This window comes from Coregonus clupeaformis, unplaced genomic scaffold (assembly GCF_020615455.1).
Source record: "Coregonus clupeaformis isolate EN_2021a unplaced genomic scaffold, ASM2061545v1 scaf0300, whole genome shotgun sequence".
Taxonomy (NCBI): domain Eukaryota; kingdom Metazoa; phylum Chordata; class Actinopteri; order Salmoniformes; family Salmonidae; genus Coregonus; species Coregonus clupeaformis.
Window position 1 is genome coordinate 221,724 of NW_025533755.1, and position 9,556 is coordinate 231,279.

Consider the following 9,556-nt stretch of genomic DNA (forward strand, 5'->3'; position numbering starts at 1 on the left):
CCAGTAAGAATTCCGGCTCTCACAGACCTGTTTGTTTTTCTTTAAGAAGCCCTCCTGTTCTCCACTCATTACCTGTATTAACTGCACCTGTTTGAACTCGTTACCTGTATAAAAGACACCTATCCACACACTCAATCAAACAGATTCCAACCTCTCCACAATGGCCAAGACCAGAGAGCTGTGTAAGGACATCAGGGATAAAATTGTAGACCTGCACAAGGCTGGGATGGGCTACAGGACAATAGGCAAGCAGCTTGGTGAGAAGGCAACAACTGTTGGCGCAATTATTAGAAAATGGAAGAAGTTCAAGATGACTGTCAATCACCCTCGGTCTGGGGCTCCATGCAAGATCTCACCTCGTGGGGCATCAATGATCATTAGGAAGGTGAGGGATCAGCCCAGAACTACACGGCAGGACCTGGTCAATGACCTGAAGAGAGCTGGGACCACAGTCTCAAAGAAAACCATTATTAACACACTACGCCGTCATGGATTAAGTTCCTGCAGCGCACGCAAGGTCCCCCTGCTCAAGCCAGCGCATGTCCAGGCCCGTTTGAAGTTTGCCAATGACCATCTGGATGATCCAGAGGAGGAATGGGAGAAGGTCATGTGGTCTGATGAGACAAAAATAGAGCTTTTTTGTCACAGACTAGGCTTGAACTCAGGTCTCAGATGTGGAGAGTTGGGTGTTCTACCCCTTAGCCACAGAGGAGGTATAGTAGGACCCAAACGAAACACCCAAGGCAATACTCCAGGCAAAGTAGGTTTAATATAAAAAAAGGTATTTCTTTGCACTTCAAAAATAATCCAACAAAAGTTCTTCTCAGAAAGAGGTATACTAACAGAGGTACAGTAAACAAAACAGGAGGACAAAACAAAATAACTCCACGAGGGGAGAAAAACAAAATAAAGATAACTTAGAAAGGCTTACTCGGAAAGACTCTGTGGGACACAGCAGGAGACACATAGCCAGGACTCAAAAACCAAGTGAGGAACAAGGGGAAAAAACACAGCTAAAATACTCTAGGGGAAACAAGGCACAGGTGACCTGGATAAAGCTAATAAGGACACAAGAGGAAGAACTAAGGCAGAGGGGAACACAGATGACCTCTAGAGGCCCGGAGACAAACAGGAGGCAGGAAGCTGACAGGACCCCCTCCTCTAGGAACGACTCCTGACGTTCCTTCCAGAACACCCTGGCCTCAGGGTGCGAAACTCTCGGATCAAACCTGGGTCCAGGATGTCCTTGGCTGGAACCCAGGAGCACTCCTCTGGCCCGTAGCCCTCCCAGTCCACCAGATACTGCAGAGAGTTCTGGACCCTCCGGGAGTCCAGTATCTGGCGCACTGTGTAGGCTGGCTGGCCGTCAATGATCCTGGGAGGTGGCGGGGGCCTGCGTGGGGGGGCAAAGGGAGAAGACAAGACAGGTTTTAGTAGTGAAACATGGAAAGTGGGGTTAATTCTAAGGGAGCGAGGGAGAACCAAACGATAAGAAACAGGGTTAACTTTTCTTGCTATGCGGAAAGGGCCGATGTACTTCTGGGAAAGCTTCTTGGATTCGACCCGAGGGGGCAGGTTCTTGGTGGCCAACCAAACTCTCTGACCAGCTCGGAAACTAGGGGCCGTCCGGCGGCGATTAGCCTGACTTTGGTATCTCTGGGAGGTCCGAAGGAGGGTACGCCTGGCCTTCTTCCAGGTCCGCCTACAGCGTTGGACAAAGCGCTGGGCCGAGGGAACACCAACTTGCGCCTCTTCCTCTGGAAATAATGGAGGGGTGTATCCGAACTGGCATTCGAAGGGGGACAATCCGGTGGCTGAGGACTGGAGGGTGTTGTGGGCATATTCAGCCCAAATGATATAGGTGGCCCAAGACGTGGGATTACTGGCCGCCATACACCGCAGGGTGGTCTCCAGATCCTGATTAATCCGTTCCGTTTGGCCATTAGACTCTGGATGGAACCCAGACGATAGGCTGGCTGTGGCCCCAATAAGCCTGCAGAAGGCCCCCCAAAACCGGGACGGAATTGGGGACCTCGGTCGGAGACAACGTCCAGGGGAATACCAAATATCCGGAAGACATGGTTCATGAGGAGCTCAGCAGTCTCCTTGGCCGAGGGCAGCTTGGGCAGGGGAATAAACCGGGCAGCCTTAGAGAACCGGTCAACAACCACTAGGATGACTGTGTTGCCCTGGGATGGAGGAAGTCCCGTAACAAAATCCAGAGAAAGGTGTGACCATGGCCTGCGAGGAACAGGTAAGGGATGGAGCAGTCCCTGGGGTCGCTGACGTGTCGACTTTCCCTGGTTGCACACAGGGCAGGCCCCAACATAGACCTGCACGTCCTTCTTGATGGACGGCCACCAAAACCGCCGCTGGAGGAATTCCAGTGTGCGAGCACTACCCGGATGGCATGTCAAGGGCGACTCATGACCCCACTGCAAGACGCGGGCCCGAACAGAGAGAGGAACGTACAGGCGTCCGGCAGGACCACCGCCTGGATCGGGCTCATGGACAAGGGCCTCTCGTACCCCTCTTTCTAGTTCCCACTGAAGAGGTGCGACGATCCTAGACCTCGGAATAATCGATGCCAAGGGCTTCTCTTGTATCTCGGGAGAATAGGCTCGAGACAGGGCATCCGGCTTGACGTTCTTGGTGCCAGGTCTGTAAGACAGGAGAAACTGGAATCGATTAAAAAAAAGGGACCATCGTGCTTGCCGAGGGTTCATCCGCTTTGCCTGTTGGAGATATTCCAGGTTCTTGTGGTCTGTGAGAACCTGGAAAGGATGCTGAGCCCCCTCAAGCCAATGGCGCCACTCTTCCAAGGCCAGTTTTACCGCAAGCAACTCTCGATCCCCCACGTGGTAGTTGCGCTCGGCCTCAGACAGGCGGCGAGACATGAAGGCACAAGGGTGTAATCTCCCATCCTCACCCTCTGTGACAGGACGGCTCCCACCCCCACCTCTGAGGCGTCCACCTCCACCACGAAAGGTCTTTCTGGGTCAGGGATCACCAGAATCGGAGCAGAAGTGAAGCGGCGCTTGAGATCCTCGAAGGCCCCTGCTGCTTCCGGACCCCAGCGAATCTTGGTCCCTCCTCCCTTGGTAAGCGTCGTCAAGGGGGCTACCACAGAGCTGAAATTCTTAATGAACTTCCGATAGAAGTTAGAAAAGCCAATGAACCGTTGAACCTCCTTGACCGTGGCAGGTGTGGGCCAGCTGTGGACCGCTTTGACCTTCTTGGGATCCATCTCTAGGTGGCTGGGAGTGACAATAAACCCGAGAAACTGAGTCTGGGAAACATGAAACTCACACTTCTCAGGTTTAACGTAGAGGTGATTGTCAAGGAGCCTCTGGAGAACCCTGCTAACATGCCCCTCATGCTCCTTCAGTGACCTCGAGAAGATGAGGATATCGTCCAGGTACACGAAGACGAACAGATTAAGCATATCCCGGAGAACATCATTAATCAGGGCTTGGAATACTGCGGGGGCATTGGTGAGCCCGAACGGCATCACCCGATATTCATAGTGCCCGTGGGCGTGTTGAAGGCCGTCTTCCATTCGTCTCCTGGCCGGATCCGCACGAGATGGTAAGCATTGCGGAGATCCAGTTTAGTAAAAATGGAAGCCCCTTGAAGCCGCTCAAAAGCAGTGGCCATGAGAGGAAGGGGGTATCGATTCCGAACCGTGATCTTGTTGAGTCCCCGGTAATCAATACAAGGCCTAAGACCCCCGTCTTTCTTTTCAACAAAAAAGAAGCCCGCCCCAGCCGGGGAAGTAGAGGCACAGATGAGGCCGGCTGCCAAGGACTCCTTAATGTAGGTGTTGTGATGTCGCGAGAGGCTACACAGCTTTCAGCGGGATTGCTCAAGTAGTGCAAGGAGACCAGGTTCAATCAAAACAAGGATTTTATTAAAGGTCTTGGGAAACTAACGAAAGTATAACACAATTCTGTTCTCTTGTGGCTCTTTAAGGGTTAACAGTTCAGGGATGTCTCTTCCACATCCAAAATCATAACTCTCACTCGCTCAAATAACTTTTCCCCAGTCTTACTGTATTCCACGTTGCAGCTAGTGGCCAACCCAGCAAAACGTCCTTCCAAATGTCCCACACGTATTTCCACAGGTGCATATATCCAAAGGTGAGTATTTCCCCAAAGGTAAGTATCTCCAAATCCTTATATTCCTCATGGAAGTGGACGTGCAGCACTCTTGTCCTCCAGAGAGCCCAGGTTGGAGACCGTGTCTCTTCACCCCCAACAAACCTCCCTCAGTGTGTCTCTTCCCTTCCCAAACCTTCAGCTCATCAGCTCCTCATTTGTTTCAGCTGCGTGGGAAGATTGGCCATAGAGGGGTGAAGTTCCCGACCATACCAGCAGATGGAGCCATAGCTGTCTGGGTTTGCAGCCACCTCAGGGGGATGTAACGTCCCTCCAGGACACAGCCTCTCGTGACATCACACATCCCCCTCCTCGGGACCGACGTCCTCGTCGGGGTAAAGGCAGCGAAGAAGGCATCACGCCGGGAGAGGGCGTCCGCATTGCCGTGGTGCTTGCCAGACTGCTCTCTCTTCAACTCCTCCAACTCTAGGACCAGGGACTCAGCCTCCTGTTGTCTCTCCTTGAGTTTCTTACTGAACGCATCAGCCTTGGTTTTAGCAGAGTTTAGCTTCTGTTGAGCAGCTTTCCGTTCCTTCTCTCTCTCTGCCTCCGCATTCTTCATCTTGTTCTCCAACACCTTGTACTTCTCCTCTGCCTTCTTCTGGACCTCCTTACTACTGCGCAGGGTCTCCTCACACTCCTCGATGGTCCTGCGCAGCCTCTCCAGCTCCTCCTGTTGCTTATGGAAGGAGCTCTGTTGGAGTTTAGCCTGGAGGATATCTAACTCTTCTGTCTTCATGTCTAACTGTTGCTTTAACAAACGATACCTCTCAGCGGTCCCCTTCAGACCAGACAGTTCTTTGTCCAGATTCTGTAGCTCCGTCTCTGTGTCGGTCTGGGCACTTGCCATCCCTATCAGAGCCCGGGCGGGAGTGAGTAACTCGGAGGATTGCACCGGAGCCTTCCCAGGATGAGTCTTGCCTCTCCGTTTCCGAGGTACTCGGGTTATCCTCTCCTGAGACTCTCTCCAGAGTGGGTAAAAGGCTGGGCAGTCTCGTCCAATTAGGACAGGGACGGGGAGGGAATCAACCACCCCGCCGTCGTGTGTATGGTTCCCCGTGTGCTGGTCATTGTAAGTTCAGTAATGGGGTATTCTCTGGTGTCCCCATGGACACAGGAAACTGGGAGGACTTTCCCCGGGGTCAGACACGTTGGGCCCACCAAATCCTTACGCACCAGGGTGGCCCGGCTACCAGAATCCAGTAAGGCCTCCACATCATGGTGATTCACAGTTACCGGGCAGGTGGGGGGTCGATCTGGGCCGCCATCTACGACTCCCAAGAGCGAGGCAAAACGGTGTGTGGGTGCTGAGCTGGAGGACTCCGCAGTGGGCATAGGTTCATCGGCTGGTTTCCCACACTGCCAGGAGATATGTCCCATCTCCCCACACCGGTAACACTGTCGAGTTTCCCCCTCCTGGTGTACTCTTCTTGGACCCGCCTGGTTTCTGGCTCCCCCTGGAGCCGGGATAAGTCCTGACGTGGCTGGGTTCGAGACCTTGGGGTCCCTTTGGACGGGTTCTTCCCATTTGTGGTGGGGCCGCACTCCTGGGGTCTTTTCGGGAAGCATTCAGCATCTCCGCTGTGGCCTGGTACTTTTCCACAGCTTCCACGGTCAGATCAGCCGTGGTCAAGGCCTGTTGACTGATGAACCGTTTTGCCTCATAAGGCAGGGCGCGTAGGTAACGATCCACCACAACGGCCTCCACCACCGCCGCTGCTGTATTCCTCTGCGGATCCAGCCATTTCCTTGCGATTCGGACAAGTTCATGCATCTGCGCCCGAGGAGGTTGGTCTGGTTGGAAGGTCCAGCTGTGAAAGCGCTGGGCCATACCACACTTTGTGAGTCCATATCTGCTGAGGATCTCAGACTTCAGGGCATCATAGTCAGTAACCTGGTCAGGGCCCAGGTCCCGGACAGCATTCAGCGATTCCCCGGTTAGAAAGGGGGCTAACAGACCAACCCACTGTTGCTTGGGCCAGGCTTCCCTAGTGGCCGTGGCCTCAAATGCATGCAGGTATGCCTCAATGTCATCGGTAGCTCCCATCTTAGATATAAAGTCACTTGCCTTTATTGGGCGGGTATTTTGGACAACCCTCTGTCTCTGCAACTGCAATTCCTCTGCCTTCAGAAGGTTGGCTTTCTTTTGCTCCTCCAAGAGAGCCACGTTTGCTTGCATCTGGGCGTGCTGGCCAGCAACAAGGGCTTTCAATATGTCCTCCATTTCAGTCGGCGGGGGAGCCTACGGCCAACTTGGAAAACTGGGTGATCAAACCTTCGGTATCCTCCTCTGACATGCACTATTAACGCTTGAGCGTGCCTGTATTCTCCACCATCTGTGATGTCACGAGAGGCTACACAGCTTTCAGCGGGATTGCTCAAGTAGTGCAAGGAGACCAGGTTCAATCAAAACAAGGATTTTATTAAAGGTCTTGGGAAACTAACGAAAGTATAACACAATTCTGTTCTCTTGTGGCTCTTTAAGGGTTAACAGTTCAGGGATGTCTCTTCCACATCCAAAATCATAACTCTCACTCGCTCAAATAACTTTTCCCCAGTCTTACTGTATTCCACGTTGCAGCTAGTGGCCAACCCAGCAAAACGTCCTTCCAAATGTCCCACACGTATTTCCACAGGTGCATATATCCAAAGGTGAGTATTTCCCCAAAGGTAAGTACAGTGGGGGAAAAAAGTATTTAGTCAGCCACCAATTGTGCAAGTTCTCCCACTTAAAAAGATGAGAGAGGCCTGTAATTTTCATCATAGGTACACGTCAACTATGACAGACAAAATGAGGAAAAAAAATCCAGAAAATCACATTGTAGGATTTTTAATGATTTTATTTGCACATTATGGTGGAAAATAAGTGTTTGGTCAATAACAAAAGTTTCTCAATACTTTGTTATATACCCTTTGTTGGCAATGACACAGGTCAAATGTTTTCTGTAAGTTTTCACAAGGTTTTCACACACTGTTGCTGGTATTTTGGCCCATTCCTCCATGCAGATCTCCTCTAGAGCAGTGATGTTTTGGGGCTGTCACTGGGCAACACAGACTTTCAACTCCCTCCAAAGATTTTCTGTGGGGTTGAGATCTGGAGACTGGCTAGGCCACTCCAGGACCTTGAAATGCTTCTTACGAAGCCACTCCTTCGTTGCCCGGGCGGTGTGTTTGGGATCATTGTCATGCTGAAAGACCCAGCCACGTTTCATCTTCAATGCCCTTGCTGATGGAAGGAGGTTTTCCCTCAAAATCTCACGATACATGCCCCCATTCATTCTTTCCTTTACACGGATCAGTCGTCCTGGTCCCTTTGTAGAAAAACAGCCCCAAAGCATGATGTTTCCACCCCCATGCTTCACAGTAGGTATGGTGTTCTTTGGATGCAACTCAGCATTCTTTGTCCTCCAAACACGACGAGTTGAGTTTTTACCAAAAAGTTCTATTTTGGTTTCATCTGACCATATGACATTCTCCCAATCCTCTTCTGGATCATCCAAATGCACTCTAGCAAACTTCAGACGGGCCTGGACATGTACTGGCTTAAGCAGGGGGACACGTCTTGCACTGCAGGATTTGAGTCCCTGGCGGCGTAGTGTGTTACTGATGCTAGGCTTTGTTACTTTGGTCCCAGCTCTCTGCAGGTCATTCACTAGGTCCCCCCGTGTGGTTCTGGGATTTTTGCTCGCCATTCTTGTGATCATTTTGACCCCACGGGGTGAGATCTTGCATGGAGCCCCAGATCGAGGGAGATTATCAGTGGTCTTGTATGTCTTCCATTTCCTATTAATTGCTCCCACAGTTGATTTCTTCAAACCAAGCTGCTTACCTATTGCAGATTCAGTCTTCCCAGCCTGGTGCAGGTCTACAATTTTGTTTCTGGTGTCCTTTGACAGCTCTTTGGTCTTGGTCATAGTGGAGTTTGGAGTGTGACTGTTTGAGGTTGTGGACAGGTGTCTTTTATACTGATAACAAGTTCAAACAGGTGCCATTAATACAGGTAACGAGTGGAGGACAGAGGAGCCTCTTAAAGAAGAAGTTACAGGTCTGTGAGAGCCAGAAATCTTGCTTGTTTGTAGGTGACCAAATACTTATTTTCCACCATAATTTGCAAATAAATTCATTAAAAATCTTACAATGTGATTTTCTGGATTTTTTTCCTAAATTTGTCTGTCATAGTTGACGTGTACCTATGATAAAAATTAAAGGCCTCTCTCATCTTTTTAAGTGGGAGAACTTGCACAATTGGTGGCTGACTAAATACTTTTTTTCCCCACTGTATCTCCAAATCCTTATATTCCTCATGGAAGTGGACGTGCAGCACTCTTGTCCTCCAGAGAGCCCAGGTTGGAGACCGTGTCTCTTCACCCCCAACAAACCTCCCTCAGTGTGTCTCTTCCCTTCCCAAACCTTCAGCTCATCAGCTCCTCATTTGTTTCAGCTGCGTGGGAAGATTGGCCATAGAGGGGTGAAGTTCCCGACCATACCAGCAGATGGAGCCATAGCTGTCTGGGTTTGCAGCCACCTCAGGGGGATGTAACGTCCCTCCAGGACACAGCCTCTCGTGACATCACAGTGTCCATAGCTGAGTGCTCGGGGGAGGATAAGGAAAAGATCCGACCTCTAGGAGGGCAGCAACCAGGGAGTAGATCAATGGCACAGTCATACGTGCGGTGAGGCGGTAAGGAAGTAGCCCGGGACTTGCTGAACACTGCCTTGAACCGATGGTAAACACTGGGGACTCGGGAGACGTCAACAGACTCTTGAAACTGGGTACTAGGGGCTGAGGGACTCTGAAGCATGCAGGTGAGTTGGCAAGTGGGACCCCAGCTTAGAATGGTGCCAGTAGGCCAGTCGATCTGGGGATTATGTCTGCATAGCCAAGGGTGACCCAGGATAATAGGATACTCGGGGGAGTCAATGAGATAGAAGGTCTCCTCCTGCTGGTGTTGAAAGATGGTAAGTCGCAGGGACTGAGTCGCCTCTGTAACCTTTCCTGGTTCCAGAGGTCTGCCATCTAAGGCTGTAACTGCCTGGGGTTGAGGAAGTAGTTGGGTAGGGATCTTAAGTTCCTTAGCCAAGGTTAAATCCAGGAAATCACCTGCGGCACCGGAATCAATCATAGCCTGGACCCGATGCTGGTGGCCCTTCCAGGACAGAGTGGCTGGGATAGCTAAGACAGCGTTAGTAGGAGGAGCTCTAATTTTCCCCATCACAGCCCTCCTGTAGCTAGGCGGGGACAGGCGTTTCCCGAAAGCTCGGGGCAAGTGGAGCGGAAGTGGCCGGCAACCCCGCAGTAGAGGCACCGACGCTCCCTCATGCGACGTTCCCTTTCGTTGATAGAAAGCCTGGAACGGCCTAACTGCATGTTCTCCGGGGAATCCTGGAGCAGTTCAGGA